Source organism: Pongo abelii, chromosome 17 (genome assembly GCF_028885655.2).
Source record: "Pongo abelii isolate AG06213 chromosome 17, NHGRI_mPonAbe1-v2.0_pri, whole genome shotgun sequence".
In the NCBI taxonomy this organism is placed as follows: domain Eukaryota; kingdom Metazoa; phylum Chordata; class Mammalia; order Primates; family Hominidae; genus Pongo; species Pongo abelii.
The window spans coordinates 70,376,978-70,393,141 of record NC_072002.2 but is presented as its reverse complement, the minus strand read 5'-3'; the positions used below and the strand labels follow the sequence as shown (position 1 = coordinate 70,393,141).

Genomic DNA, 16,164 nt, shown 5'->3' with positions numbered 1-16,164 from the left:
TGCATGCGTGTGAGAGTGTGTTTGGAGGAGTGTATTATTTGAACCATCATATTGCTAAGACTGGAAATCCCCTCTCATTTCTAAGATCAATTATTATGTGGATATTTGCTTTCTTTTTCTGAGTGTAATATTAAATACGAAATGGGCTCGTGAACCTGGAGAATGTCTGTCAGAAATACCGAACCTTCATTCTTTCATTTTCATCTGTGAAATCTTACAATTTTTTTAAAGATAGATATACAGCCATCTAGAGAATACACAGAAGAGTGATTTGGTGTTCTTCTTTGTGTCTGCTGTTTGCTGAAGGATCACTCTCTAAGATATGTCTAACATTGCTATAATTGTTCTGTTTCCCTTTGAATTGAATATTTAGGGTAAGGCACTGATATGTCAGTAGGATGACCAACACTAAAAGTCCAGTATCCTGGGAAACCTCTGTCTTGGGTAGACCTGGATTGTCACCTTAGTCTTGGATCCCTTCCAGAGACTGAAGAAATCCTTTAAAAACTTTTCTACTGTGGAGTCTTCTGGCTCAGGCCCCAACTACAGTGTTACATTCAGACTTCTTTGTTAGAACAAAGTTTTAAATATATTCAAATAGTAAAGATAAATATTAATCTGTTTAGAAAGAGAGCCTTGAAAGGATCCTAGTCTTTTTGCATAGGAAAAATGTCCCCAACCAATGAGAAAGTCTAGGAGCATGATCAAGACTTATTTTATATAGTTTGTCTTTTAGCGGGTACTGGTGGATTATATTTTTAGAGTTACATTCAGTATTATTGTGGCTGGACTAAAAAACCCTCAAGAATACATTTCACATTGATTTTATTATAGACATCTGTCAAGCAAAGCAGAGGCAAATGATAGCATACTCATTTACCAGTAATGCAAATCAGATGAGCTAGTGGCAACAAAATCACTCCTGACACCTTTGCCCTTTTTCTCTTGATTTGAACTAATGACATATGTGTGTGTATGTGTGTGTGTGTGTGTGTGCAGACTAGCAAAATCCAGACTAGCAAACAAAGGCCAATGACAGGATAACTTTCATACCTTCATGCCTGGGTCACTCACCATGTACGATAGGAGCAGTGCATTCTCTTGTGAATTAAAAATCTGTTTATCCTTCCTGGGTGCATAAGTCCCATAGAAGGCTGGGAGGGGAAGTGGAACTCTTTATATAGGAGGGGCTTAGACCTCAATAGCCTGTCCCTTTGAATGACAAAATGCCCACCAGCCTTGCCACAAATAGCTTCTGAAATATGAGAACCTTTTTTAATTCTTAAAATTCTTGACCACTACAACTAATGTAAAGACACACTCCGCAACAAACTTATACACACACATGTACACACACATTTTATTCTGTTTTATAGGAATGGCAATCTTTAGCAGTGCATAATTTTTTTATTATTATTATTTTGTTTGAGACTGGGTCTCACTGTGTCACTCAGGCTGGAGTGCAGTGGCATGATCATGGCTCACTGCAGCCTTGACCCCCTCCTGGGCTCAAGCGATCCTCCCATTTCAGCATTTTGAGTAGTTGGGATCACAGGCACGTGCTACCACGCCTTGGTAGTTTTTGTGTTTTTTGTAGAGATGGTGTTTTGCCATGTTGCCCAGGCTGTTCTTGAACTCCTGAGCTCAAGCAATCTGCCTGCCCACCTTGGTCTGGGATTACAGGCGTGAGCTACCGTGCCCGGCCAACAGTCCATCATTTTAAAAGCTAGGCGAAAAGGGAAGGAACTAGTTGAGAAAGGAAGGTTCTATGGCCAGAATATTAGAATGCTTGTTTTTAGTTTTTGCAAACATTGGTGAAATAATAGTTGGCTTTTTTGTAAAGCCTGTCCAGTTGGAAACTGGAAGTACTTTTTTTTTTTTTTTTGAGATGGAGTCTTGCTCTGTTGCCCAGGCTAGAGTGCAGTGGCGTGATCTCGGCTCACTGCCAGCTCTGCCTCCCAGGTTCATGCCATTCTCCTGCCTCAGCCTCTCGAGTAGCTGGGACTACAGGCGCCCGCCACCACGCCCGGCTAATTTTTTGTATTTTCAGTAGAGACGGGGTTTCACCATGTTAGCCAGGATGGTCTCGATCTCCAGACCTCGTGATCTGCCCACCTCGGCCTCCCAAAGTGCTGGGATTACAGCCGTGAGCCACTGCACCGGGCCAGAAACTGGAAGTACTTTTAAAAGTATGATGGAAGATACATACTTTGTAACATACATACATACAAAATTTGTTCTTTGCGCAAATTTATTCAGTTTTACCAGCAATGAAACTCATAATTTTGACTCCCCAGAAATTTTAAAACATTTGTTTGTTGAATGTATTTATTGTTTCTATCGACAGTCTTTGGAAATCTGTCTTGTGATAGTTCTAATAATATGGTTTGAATACAGCATTGTCATATGTCTTATATGTTGGGGCAACATTCTAATAACTATACGTTTTTTATCTTCCGATACATTTTTCTGAATAATTCTTTGTGTTGATTGCAAGTATGTTTTTGCAGAGTCACAAAGTTATGAAAGTATGCTTTTAGGGTGGCACTAGGTTACTGTATTTGTATTAACTATAATTCTGTTCTTTTGTAGATTTGTTCCTATAGAGCTATGGTTTCATGGTCTGAAGCTGAAAGAGGTTTAAAGAGGTCATCACAGTTCCTCCTCCCACTCTTACTGTTGTTAAATATGAATGTACGTTTGACTATTGGAGGAATTTTGTTTCTAGAACTTTCAAGAGTAATTTATAGTATGAAAATGTTGATTTATTAATAGTTAAGATGTTCTCTGGGATGCTGGAAGATCATGATGTGAAAAACTTAAAAAAATTAGCATTGATGTTGTTTCTATATATTTGCCAATGAGAGTACTATAACTTTGAAATGTAGGGGATTGTTTGAAACATGAATTGTGAAAAATAACGCAACTTTAGTTATTTTATATTGGGTCCAGGCTAGTCTGCTGAAAAGTATGAAGTACAGTTTTATGTAAAATATATCTCAAATTGAGAATGTGGAAACACTGTTCTTTAAAAAAATGAAATCTTCAGTAAGATCCTTTTATGAATTTACTGGTTTGTTCTCATTTGTCATCGGACTGTTTCCAGATGTAAAATATTACTTTCTTGAAATTGCTGTCGAGTCTATCAAGACCAGGTGCATGTTGTTTTACAGCCATTTTACTTCTGATTTTTAATGCTGAAACTCATAGAATGCCTTGAACTGATAATTTGTTTAACTCTCTACCTACTAATTGGACCAAGAAATAACTTTGTATCTTTATCTCTTTTCCATTTCATGTTTTATTTCTGTTTCAATTAGTGTGTGCCTTTGGCAAAAAGGAGATGATTTTGCTTTCTGTTTTAGGATTTGCCTCCAAGAAAAAATATATCTTATTGCCACATTTTCTCAATTGATCCAGTAGAGTTCACAGACAATGAAAAGAGTAAGAAAACTAATTTTTAAAGCTTGGTAGTGTTATAATTTTCTTCCTTATAATAATCAGAAAAAGAATTTGTATAACTTTTGTTTCTAATATAGCAGTTCTGAAAATCTAGGCTTACACATTTTCCTTCCCGTTACTGCTGTTTATACTTAAGTAAAACAAAAATGGTCGCTGCAGGTTTTTTTCTCATTTTAGTGCAGAATTTGAATTCTTCAAAGACTGCTAAGGTTTTCCCACCTTAACAATTTATGGCAGACCCTTATATCTTCACAGGCTGAGTCCGCTGGTAAGAGTTTGCTAACTCATGACTTTAATACACCAGTAGAGATCACACTGGAGTTAAAACAGAGAGCACAAACCCTGAAATGATTTAAGACTGTTCTTAGCTGACTACTGGAACACAGTGTCTCACGTGGTGTTATTGGTAACCTTAATGCAGATTATAATCCTGTAGTTTAACCAGGATGTGTTGGCTATGGTAAAGTGCCTTTATAAGGAATTGTGAAAGGGCACAAGGAATGGAAACAGAACCTCAGTTTTCTCAATGTAAGTGGTGATGATAAGAATTCCCTGTGCACATTTGTTGTTGTGAGAAAGGGTGAGAAAGAATAGACTGGACACATAGTAGGTGCTCACTGTTAGTTTTTTTCATTCATTCACTACTGTGTCATTCTATTGGCATGCTCACAGTCATGTAGTGGAATATGAAGTTACATCGTGATATTTTTCATTCATTCACCACTGTGTCATTCTGTTGACATGCTCACAGGCATGTAGTGGAATATAAAGTTACATCATGATATTTTAAAAGCTACCGATGTGGTAGATTTCACAGTCTCGAAAAGGGGTTTTTTTTAAGCTGAATTTTCAGTTTCACTTGAGAAGAGTCCTGATTTGCTTGTACAAAGAGCAGTAGGGTTGCAGAGAGGAAAGAAGGCAACTCCTTTTAAGTCTCAGCTGCTACTCTGCTGTGTCTTATTCTCTAAAACAGTGAAGAAGTCTGGGTGGACATTCTAGTGGTCAGAAACCTAAGCTTTGTCTTTTGATGAGTGCAGACAGGGGAGGGAGCAACTGACGAGGGAGTAGAGGGGCTTGGAGCCCCTTCCCAAGTCTGCCATCCCTCAGTTATGTGTCTCATCCTCAGTAAAGCACCCCCAGTGCCCTTACTTGCTGTATTTTTCTTCATGAAACTTACTATCTATGGGACCTATTTGTGCATTCATTTATGGTGTGTCTCTGCATTGCTTTCCCTTTCACTACCCATGTAAGTTCCATGAAGGCCCAGTCTTAAGCATTACAGGTTGAGCATCCCTAATCTGAAATGCTCCAAATTCCAAAACCTTTGAACACTGACATAAGATAGTGACACCTTTGCTTTTTCTGTTGTTCCAAAGTATGCAAACTGTTTTATGCACAAAATTATCAAAAATATTTTGTAAAATTACCTTTAGCCTGTGTGTAAGGTATACATGAAGCTGCATATGAAACATAAATACATTTCATGTTGAAACTTGGGTCTCACCCCAAAGTTGCCTCATGTATATGCAAATTTTCAAAAATCCCCCAAAATTAGACATCCAAAACACTTCTGATCCTAAGCCTTTGAGATAAGGGATACTTAACCTGTACTGCATCCTCAGTGCCTGGCACAGGGTGGATGCTCAGCAAGTATTTTCTTAAAAGAAAGAACAAGGGAAAGATAGATGAGACAATGAGAAGTGGAGGTACAGGGAAGAAGAACACAGAAACATGGTGATGAAAAGAACAGTCTGATACCTTATTTGGGCCCCAGAAAATGATTGGTACTGAAGGGATTTTATTAGTGGTCATTTAAGAAACTTGTGTTGTACTGTTTTTGTGTATTGGAAGGAGGCTAGACATTGTTACGTGGAAATTCACAGTTACATTTTCACTAAATGTTTCATTCTGAAAAACGTCAAGAAAGGTTGGAGAAGGTCTAGGAAAACTTATCTTTGAAGATACTGTCTTATGAATTTCCAGCTCAGACTTGCAACTTTTGGGGGCTGAGGCTATGAGGTGATCTTGAGAGCAGCTGGGGAGGCTCTAATGGGTTCCAGCTGTGTGCCCAGAGAACCCACCCTCTCAGGATAACATTAACCAGGTAGACCCTGCCCTGACTGGCTTCCTCTGGGCTTTATGGGTCCCCGTGGTCTGTTGCATTGATCTTGCATTTTCAGGTTTTATAGCAATTCTAAACATGTGAGGGTACATATTTGCTCTTTGATGTGCCCTTTGATAGAAGCCAGAGTGCTTTACCTGAGCCTGCCTGTAATAATGGGAGAAGGTGGGTTGCATGCCCTGCAGCCATACACTCCCTGGGAGGCTGGTTTTATTGCGGTTGTTGATTGGCAGACTTTAATCAGGGGTGTTTCTTGTTTTATTTTTGAACATGAAGTATATTAAGGATAGTTAAACATGTAGTCCTGCTGGTGTTTTGTTTTGTTTTGAACCACATTTTGTTCCATTGTGCCACTTGATAGAAAGGAGGGCAGAATGGAAACATATGGGGAGCAGAAATAGTAACACTTATGTCATATAAGTACATTGTGTTGGTGATTTTTTGTGTTTTTCCATGTTTTATAATACCTTTATATACTTCCCTATTAAGAAGGCAGCTATTGTGTCTCCATTTCACAGAGAGGTAAGTTAAGGAATGTGGAATTTGGAAACATGTTTGCCGGTTAGTGTGGATGGAACCTAAATTAGAATTCAGAGCTCTTATTACTAGATAGTAGACCAATCCCAGGCAGTCATGGCATTTCTGCAAACTCTTTCGAAGAGTAAAGGGACAGGAATTGCCTTTTCAGAGTAGAACTCAGTGCATATCAATGGAATTATAGAACTTTAGGGTTAGAAGGGCCTTTGATGGGACCATCCTTTAAGCTAGAACTGCCTCTTCAAGTTTGCAGTGTGCATGACCTGGCTATGCTTAGACAGCTCCATTGTTTATATTCCAAATCTATCAAACTCGTGAGAGAATAGGACACATCTTTATATGCTTAGGTTTGACAGTACTTATCAGAAGTGGTCATATTATGGTTTTCTATCTTCCTTTGGTGGCTTTTCAGCTTTCCTTGGTACCAGCCTTCCAAAAGAAATTAGCTCCCTTGTGCCCTCACTTTAATTTGGAAGAGGTTGGTTTGGAAGAGCCACCAAGGGCCCACTAGACAGCTCCTTAGAAGTTGCTGTGACTTGGCAGATGGCATCTGAGGTTTAAGGATTGGGGATCTAGCCGTGGCATGTTGATGACGATGATGATGAGAATGGCAATGACTATTAACTCCTTAATCCACATTTAATCGTATCACCAGAACTGACGATTGTTCATTGAAGATTCACTTCATGAAGTACAAGCTAGGTGATTCCTTTTTGAAAATAACACTGTGGGCCTAAGATATATGAACCTTATGTGGCTTAAATTGACCCACTTCTCTGTGCTTACTCCTAATTACCTTCTTATTTCTTTGAATTTAGTAATGGGAGTAAATCCAACTTTAAAGTCATTCATGGCGGCAAACCCTAACTATTCAATGAAATACAAATTTGGTACATTTGCATCCTATGCAAGTTTTATATTTTTGACAGCTATTTTTGTATTTAAGCAAGAAGCCGAAATAAAAATTTCTAAACAGATATGCCATATTATATTCACCATGTTTGAGGATAGTATTGATTGGTCATGGCTGATGTTTATCAGACTAAGCAAAGTGTGTCTGTATTAGTTGTCTCAAGAGGGTCTTTATTCTTAAACGCTAATGAATTCCATAGTAAGTCTTGGAAAGTGGAACATACCCAGGCACAATTTATAACTTTTCTAGGGTTTATTGGTATTCTGAGCCATCCAGTGAGGACTGGAGTCATTCACATGATAGAAGAACACAGATACCATTTATTAATCTGCTGAATATTGATCACATTTAGCAAATTGCTGAATATTAGCAGTGAAATATACGATTCCTCTACAAAATAGTAGTAGTCATAGTAGTAGCAAAATTATCCTCATGTGTCCATGCATGATTTATATGTATGTGTGTGTTTACATATATACATTGTATACATCTATATCTCTATATTTCCATTTTGCTATCTTTGTTGGGACTTATAAAGTAACTTTTAATTATTTTCCTTCCCCCATTCTCTACTTAGCGATCCTTTCTTTATACCAATCATCGTGGTAAACACTGGGAATATAAAGATGAATAAGTCACAGTACCTATCCTCAGAGCTGGAAGCAAATACTTATTATCCAGCATGATGAGTGTTACGAGAGATGGTATAGAAAATGCTCTGGTAGGCTGGGTGTGGTGGCTCATGTCTGTAATCCCAGCAGTTTGGGAGGCTGAGGCGGGTGGATCACTTGAGGTCAGGAGTTCAGGATCAGCCTCGCCAACATGGTGAAACCCCATCTCTACTAAAAATACAAAAAAAAAGCTGGGTGTGGTGGTGGGCACCTGTAATTCCAGCTACTTGAGAGGCTGAGGCAGGATAATTGCTTGAACCCGGGAGGTGGAAGTTGCACTGAGCCGAGATTGCACCACTGCACTCCCGCCTGGATAACAGAACGAGACTCCGTCTCAATTAAAAAAAAAAAAAATGCAAAAGGAAAATGCTCTGGTATCCCAGAAAATGCCTACTCTGTTTCAGGAATGCAATTCAGAAAGGTGTACCAGAGTGTCATTTGCAGTCTAGTGGTAGTTTCATAGAATGTCTGTTTCAAGAGGACCCTTCTCTATAGATCTGTAGTTTTTATTAGTTATAATTTCTTCACACTTCTGTCAGAAATGTTTGCTGTTAATTTTGAACACTGTTTTTCATGTGAATATATTTTTTTAAGTGGATATCTTTTTCATTTTGTTTCTTTCCTCCTGGCTTTTAAATAAATATTTAAAATATTTTTATCCATATCTAATTTTTGCAACTTTCAAAAAAACTTTCTAAGCAGTCACCTCCTGACCCTCTTTTTCCCCCTTAGCTGTTTCCCCCCCTTTCAGGGCCACCTCCCCTCCTTCAGAGCCCTCGCATAATGCTATTCCTTTACCGTCCAGCCATCTGCCTGTTTTAGCCTCTTCTTCACTCTCTCTGTTTCTTCTATATAGATTTCCCCATATGTCTGCTTCTTCCTTTATCCACAAGTCCAGACACTCCTCCATAGCTTTCTTACCACCCCATCCTGGTGTCCCGTCTGTTCATAAATAACTCTTTCATCCGCTTTGAATCCCAACCCCCTACTCTTTCTAAAAAGAGTGTGCAAATAAACCTAAAGTGCACGGAGCCAACATGCATAGCATAGTTTTGATTCAGAATAGACTTTCTCCTTCCCATCACCTGTTTTATTCCCCATTTTTTGTTGCTTGGCTTCTTTGTACAGATCCACAATTGCCGTTCAATTTTTGTATGAAAGTGGATGCAAAGTTATTTAATGTCTCCATGACAAAGTTTTTGCCTCTTACTGGCAGATTATTTTGCCCTAATCAGTTACACAGTCTTGTGCAGCCTAGTGGTTGCTATTTTGGAGTTGTCAGGTTTGAACCTTTTGTTCTTCGGAAATTAACGTAATATCTCAGAAACAGCAGTCTCTGCTTGCGTGCTTGGCAACACAAAACTGCGTTAGGTCCTTTTCTAAGTCTGAGTTCTAAGACATGTGCCACGAAAGGAGTGTTAACAGAATCACCTGCAGAAATGGCCACGAGGAGGGCTTTGTAATGTTCTAGATATTTAAAATGTTGGTGTCCTCCTCCTAGCATGGTGTGCTAGTGACAGGCTCCTTTCTCCCTGGTCAAGAGTAAACATTGGCAATTTACTTCCCTTTAGAAATGTGTTACTGTAGCCATCGCGGAGTTGCCAGTGTTTTTCCTTCCTAATGTCAGTGATAATTTTACTCACAGATTCCCTGCAGAGATTTTAGCTCAGCAGGAAGTAAATCTAGGTAAGATTGCCTTGAAAACCGATCTAAAACAATAAATGCTAACTGTATCATTCCTTTTTATGTAAAAAAAATTGGAGGCATAACTAACTTGATTATTTGTAACTGGTGAGATCTAATAATCGTGGTTAAGGCCGCATTCATTCATACATTCTCTCGTTCTCTCTGTCACTGCCTCTTTGCCTATAGAAAAATAAAAGTTGGGGATTGAAATGATTCACACTGTATTTTTTAAGGATGAAATATCATAGTAGAAATGAAAGGTAGAACTGTTTACTCATGAGATGCTGAGAAAATCTAAACTGTAGCTTTCCCAGAGTTTAGGAAGCTAAATATTTTATTGGTATCAAAATCAAAAATATCTAAAGAATAAGATATTTAGTTTTAAATGCCTCATACTTACTAAAAAGAGTTTTTGTTTTGTTTTGTTTTGTTTTTGTTTTTTGAGACGAGTCTGGCTGTTATCACTTGGGCTGAAGTGCAATGGCGCGATCTCAGCTCACTGCAACCTCCGTCTCCTGGGTTCTAGTAATTCTCCTGCCTTGGCCTCCTGAGTAGCTGAGATTACAGGCACCTGTCACCACACCCGGCTAATTTTTGTATATTTAGTGGAGATGGGGTTTCCCATGTTGGCCAGGCTGGTCTTGAACTACTGACCTCAGGTGACCCACCCACCTCGGCCTCCCAAAGTACTGGGATTACAGGCATGAGCCACTGTGCCTGGCCGAGGTCTTTTTTTGTTGTTGTTGATAGTCAAGAATGAAATTTTACTGAAATAAGGACATCAGAATAAAAAGAAATGTAAAAAATGGGAAAGACCCTGAAAATTACAACAACCCATATTACTCATTCAGATTCTTTTTGGAATTTCAAACATAATGAAGAGACATAAATTCCTTGGAGAAATGTAGCTTAGGGTCAGTTTTCCTTTAATGACACTGGTGCTATAGTCACTTATATGTAGTATTTTTGCTGTTGTCCAATTTCTGTGGATTCTGAACATTAGCTGTACACAGATCCAAGTCTGTGGCTTCAGTATATTTTTGCTTTTATATCTTGTCAAAAATGTACTCTTAGAATATCTTAGACTCGAGAAGATTTTAGAAATCACCAATAATGTAAGAACTGTTATTGGTTATGAATGAACAAAGGTCCAATTAAAGAGTATTTCCAGATAAGGCTGTACATATCCACAGTATATTATAGAGACTTCTGGGTTATGCACTGGATATTAATGGTTTGTATTATGGTGATGTTTCTGAATGTGTGAAGGGTGAAGCTCTAGACTTCATTTTTATTAAATGAAATTGATTTTCTTACCCCCACCAAATTACTTACCAAACATTAGATACCTAAGATCTTAAACATAGCCATCCTCTAAATTATTTGTTCTTTAAGTGTCCAGAGAATATCATGCAGCTTCCAGATCATGGGGAAACCAGTTCTGTGCTCTTGAAGCTGCAGTGGTAGGAGAAATAGCAGTCTTGTATATGACAGATTTTTCAACTTTAACCCTCTCGCTCTCTGCTAATTAGAATCATACAGTCATACACTTTTGGTTTTTTTGTGTGTAACAATTTTTTTCTAAAGATTCAACAAAAGAGTTTCAAGGTTACCTTCAAGTAGGTACAAATATCTTAGCTCTGGCTTCTTTTTCTCCCAAATTGGCTGTGGACTGTAGGAGCTTAATTAGTTCAGGCTCAGTGCAATTGGTTTGCTCCTAGGGTGTGTCTATACTTAAAACATTTTTTTAATAACAGAAAATACGTTTTTGACCACTTTTCATAACTTCCTCTTGTTGTTTACCAGTTTTAATTTTATCTTGGCAATTGAAAATCTTGAGGGAGGCCAACCAAAAAAAAATTCTTGGATTTTCAAGTTGGATATACATCGGTTTCCCAAAAAGAACTCTCTTTTTCAATAACTTTGATATCTCATTCACTCAGCCTGTATTTATTGAGTGCTTATCATGCACATGGTGTTATGCTTTTTAATTGCTGGTACCTTGAATATTTAGAGAAAAAAATACCTCATGCATTTTGTCTCTGTGTGTTTGACATGTCACCTCGTTGAGTCTGCACCAAGTAACTGATGAATTCCAATGATCTATGGTAGTTACAAGGCCTTAGAAGAACCAGGGATGTGAATTTTTGGTCTGCTTCCTCCATATTTCCTATTCATTGAGGAACGCATTTGTACTCGTATAAACAATTCTTTACTATTTTTCTTTCTGGAGAGAAAACAGTAATGGGTGGATTTTATCACAGGACAGAGACTCTTCCAGATAGCTGTTACAGTCCCTCCCTCTGCTCACCTGATTTAGATGAACCTCTCTTTGACCCACCATGATGGTGGTAAGTCTGCCGTTGCAGTTTTGTAGACATGTATGTGAAGGCGATGTTTGTTATGGGGTCAGTGTCGCCATAAGGATGCGGGCTAGAGTGAGGGGACCTTTGTGGTGGGCTTTGCAGCCTCCTTGGCAGAGGGAAGCACAGATGCATGAGGTTACTTTTTTCACCTATCTCCTCCTTTCTTTATTGTTTACAGGAACACTTGTCTAAGTGGTGCACAATTTTGCCTTGCTTACGCTTCTAGAGTGAAAAATATCTGTTGAGACTCCTTGGGATAGGTTGGTTCTAACATCTTGGTGGATTGAGCCTGGAGAAGGAGTTTTGACTGAGAATTCATGGAGAGAGGTGTCTGTAAATATATATATACCCCTTTATGTTTGGGAGAAAGCATCTGTGGAGCTTATCTGGGTAGCAAGAGGATTTTGTGACCCAGCAAAGGTTGAGGCACACTGCCTGGAAAAATCAGTTAGGATCCAGTTGAGGGTTAGATCTGGCCGTAGACTTTGCCTGGTGTTGGTAAATAATCTGAAAGCCTTAAAGCATCTCAGAGTAATGAAAGGGGCCCAAGGGTTCACAGTGCCTTTTCTCAGGACTGCTGCAAGGATTCTGGATTAAAAATCCTTCTGCTGTCTGTGGAACAGAACATTTCCTGGGATCAATCCTTGAGCCTTCCATAGACAAAGAATTTCCCAAAACTAATCTTGCCCCATGTGGTGTCAGAGGTAAAATAAGTGCCAAGCACGAGAAGCCAGAGTAACCTTTACTGGAGTAACCTCTGCTAGATCTCTTGTTATCTATGTACTCTTAGAATATCTTAGACTCGAGAAGATGTTTTAAATCACCAATAATGTAAGAACTGTTATTGGTTATGAATGAACAAAGGTTCAATTAAAGAGTATTTCCAGATAAGGCTGTACATATCCATAGTATATTATAGAGACCTCTGGGTTATGCACTGGATATTAATGGTTTGGATTATGGTGATGTTTCTGAATGTGTGAAGGGTGAAGTTCTAAACCCTTGTTAGATAGGCAAGTGTGATGTGAGCAGTAAATTGCATTTTTTGTTTTGTTTCCTGAAGTGGAGCACATTTCTCTCCCCTTTGTGGTTCTGTAAATACATTGTTGAGTCCAGTGGAACTTCAAAGATGGCACATAGCTACTGATGACACACACAAATATTATAAGTTGATAAGGATGCCTGTAATGTTACAAATGGCTACCTGATGCCTGATGTCGATGCCGGTATCTGTAAAGCACACACACCGAGAATAGAGACTGGCAGCTCAAGGGTGTTGATGGTAATTTTATTGTATCTTCAAGAAAGTGTGTTTCCAGAGAATTATTATCAGTAATAATGACTACCACCTTATTTTCTTTTGCCTCATTTCTCTTTCTTCCTCCATGAAACTGGGGTAAGCCTTATTGTAAAGAGAAGCCCACATGGATATCCAGCACCTAGGTTCCAGCTGAGGGCAAGGTGGAAATGAACTGAGTTATTCCATTTCTGTGTAAATCGGCGTCATTTGCGACATGTGCAAGTTTTGGGCCAGAGGTGTGGAAATTGGGTTCACTGTTAATCTAACTAGCGATAGCCTTTTTAATCATGTATTTTAATAGGAAGGTAGCACAGTTGAGGGACCTGTTTTGCCTCTTGTGCCTAAGACAGCTGGGTTTGAAACTCAGTTTTTAATGAATTATTTAACTTTACTGTGTCTCATTTTCAAATCTATAAAATGGGGTTAATTGTATGTATTTTGCAGGATTGTACTGGAGAAGATTATAGTACATTTCAGATTTCTACCACAAATAAGGCCCTCGTATTTACTTTTCTCTACTGCTAAGCAACAAAATAAAATTGAGGAAACGGGAGTCTCTCTACCTGGTCTTTGATTTAGAATGTGGTATTTCTTCATTATGGGTAGAAGAGTATTTTTCTTTATAGAGTCATTGACCTTCAGGAAAAAAAATCAATCAAAGGTTATGTGGAATGAAGAAGCGATGTCATCTAATTGAGATTTTTTTTTTTTCTTTAAGATTTAAAATGTAAACTCACTTGATTTAGAATTGATTGGAGCATGTGAAAAAAACACAAGAGACATTTAAAACTGTACCTAAATCTGATATAATAGTTAAGAAAGCTAGCTTTATAGGAAATTAAAGGGGGCTGATTAGAGTAAGATAGGAGAGAGAGGGGGAAAGGGGATATGGTGGGTATCTAGAAGAAAGGCATACACATGCTTAAAAGTAGGAAGCCAGAGATGGAGGAAGACCTAGGATGGGCTTGGAAAACTGAAGCCTTCATGAACTGATCTTGTCACACACAGCTGTTCATTTGAGTTGTGGGCCTCAGAGTATTATTCCTTTTTATCACTGTCTTTTGAAATGCTAATTAGATAATTGACCATTGTTCCCAGTTCTTTGGTTACTTTTTATTCTTAAACTTCTAGAGACTAGTCCTTGAATGGGATACTCAGAGCAGCACACCAGATGGGAAATTATTCTCTGGCCTTCAGTTGCCAAATGACCACCACGGTAGTGCTTGGGATGTATAAAATCCAGCTGAGAGGCAGAGCTAGCCTAAGGGGTGCTTAGCATACTTCTTGGGATAGTCCTTCATCAATAGATTTTTATTTTGTAATGATGAAGGGGACTGCCTTTGTATTTTTATACTGATTTATCAGATCTACTTAATCAATAACCGGTCTTCTTGACCATGAAAGGTTCATTTAAAGAAAAGATCACTTGGAGAATATCTGAAAATGATTAGCAAGACATCTTTGGTTTTTCATGAAACACCATTATAAGTCTAATGTTTGAAGAATGTTTTTATTCTACTTCTGACCTAGTTAACTCATAGTTGTTTTTTTTTAATTGAATTAGATAATGTGTATGAAAGCATCTTGAAGAACATTACACTCAGCACAAATGTAAGATTTGATTAATAAGGTGGTTATTAATGAATACCATATAGTAACAATATATCTGAGTCTTGCAGAAAAACATTCTTGACCAACAGGATGTGATCTAGTAGAAGAGTTGCCTGTTCTACATATTTTATAAAGAGAACTAATCATTTTTCTTCTGTATACTCAATCCGATATCAGGAAACCTCATTTAGGTGTATTCACACTGTAGAGGCAGCAAAATAACATGCCTGACCTTTTCTATGTAAATATTAAAAATTATTAAATCTGCATGTTGGAAAGATTGATTTCAGCGATACCTTCTAAATTTTCAGTGAATATTTAAGTGTAAGTTTGCAGATAGTTTCATGAAAATAATTGACTTTTAGTTTTGGTACTACAACAGTTGGAATATTGGTGGTATTTTTCATTTTAAATCTATGTGAACTAAAATTTTCTTATTTGCCTGGCATGAACGTCACAGAAAAATCATTTCCCCTCAAGCTATTTTTTAAAAAAAATTGTAAAGGAGATACTATTTATTGCAGAACATTTAGGAAATAGTGAAAAAATAAAAAGGGAAAGTCAAAAATTCCCTCTTATTAGTTAAGTATTGTAACAGTTGATTGTATTGCCTGGGCTATTTTTTTTTAAAAATTGTAAAGGAGATACTATGTATTGCAGAACATTTTTCAAATAGTGAAAAAATAAAAAGGGAAAGTCAAAAATTCCCTCTTATTAGTTAAGTACTGTAACAGTTGATTGTATTGCCTGGTGGTAGTCTATATCTGTACACATATACATACAATTTAAAATATGTATGCAATTTTAGATTATTTAAATAAATTCATACATATTTTTATATATTTTTATTTTTATTTTTGTATTTGCATTTTTAAAACACCAATAAGACCTGCCAGGGATATGTGTGCTGTAGTGTTTCCTAAATTTATTTAACTACTATGGTTTTTCTGTTTTCTAGTTTATTAATTCATTAAACATTTGTTATTCCTTTGTTTTCTTGGGTCAGTTTTATAGAAGTCATTTTCCTAAAATTGACTGTTGAGTTAAATTATTTCACTCTTATGTTCCAGATCATGAATTTGTATCATGTAAAAATTTGGCTGCATTCCATAAGTTTTGTTGATAATGTAATATTCTCTGTGTTACTAGTTTCTGAAGTTATTTTGATAGTTTTTTCCTTTTAATACAATAGCTAACTTGAACTCTCATTTAAATTTCAAAGAGATTATCAACTTTAGCTTTTAAAATTTTCGTAACTGTTTTCTAGTTTTATTGCAGTGTGGCCAGTAAAGAAACAGTGTAATTTCTGTGTCTTAAAATTTCTTATACTCTTTGTGTCCCAATAAATGATATTTTAGGAATTTCTCAGTATTTCAGATAAGATTTATTTTTATATTTGTAATAGTTGGAAACGTGGCTTATTTTCTGTAGTGTACATTTTAATTTGCTTTTCAGTTTTTAAAGTTTTTTCTTAACTAGATCTCTTTTGAACCTAG

The 16,164-nt window shown here is 37.3% G+C and overlaps 1 protein-coding gene and 1 long non-coding RNA gene across 25 annotated transcripts in view; both read left to right on the top strand.

The window, feature by feature from the left end:
• TCF4 (transcription factor 4) overlaps nucleotides 1–16,164 on the top strand; it is a 366,054-nt gene that overhangs the window by 50,256 nt on the left and 299,634 nt on the right. The window lies entirely within an intron of this gene.
• LOC134760301 (uncharacterized) overlaps nucleotides 1–16,164 on the top strand; it is a 101,076-nt gene that overhangs the window by 38,107 nt on the left and 46,805 nt on the right. Inside the window, exon 1 of the long non-coding RNA XR_010137587.1 lies at nucleotides 1–16,164. This exon is cut by the window's left edge and continues 38,107 nt beyond it; it is cut by the window's right edge and continues 40,843 nt beyond it. This is a non-coding gene — a long non-coding RNA (uncharacterized LOC134760301).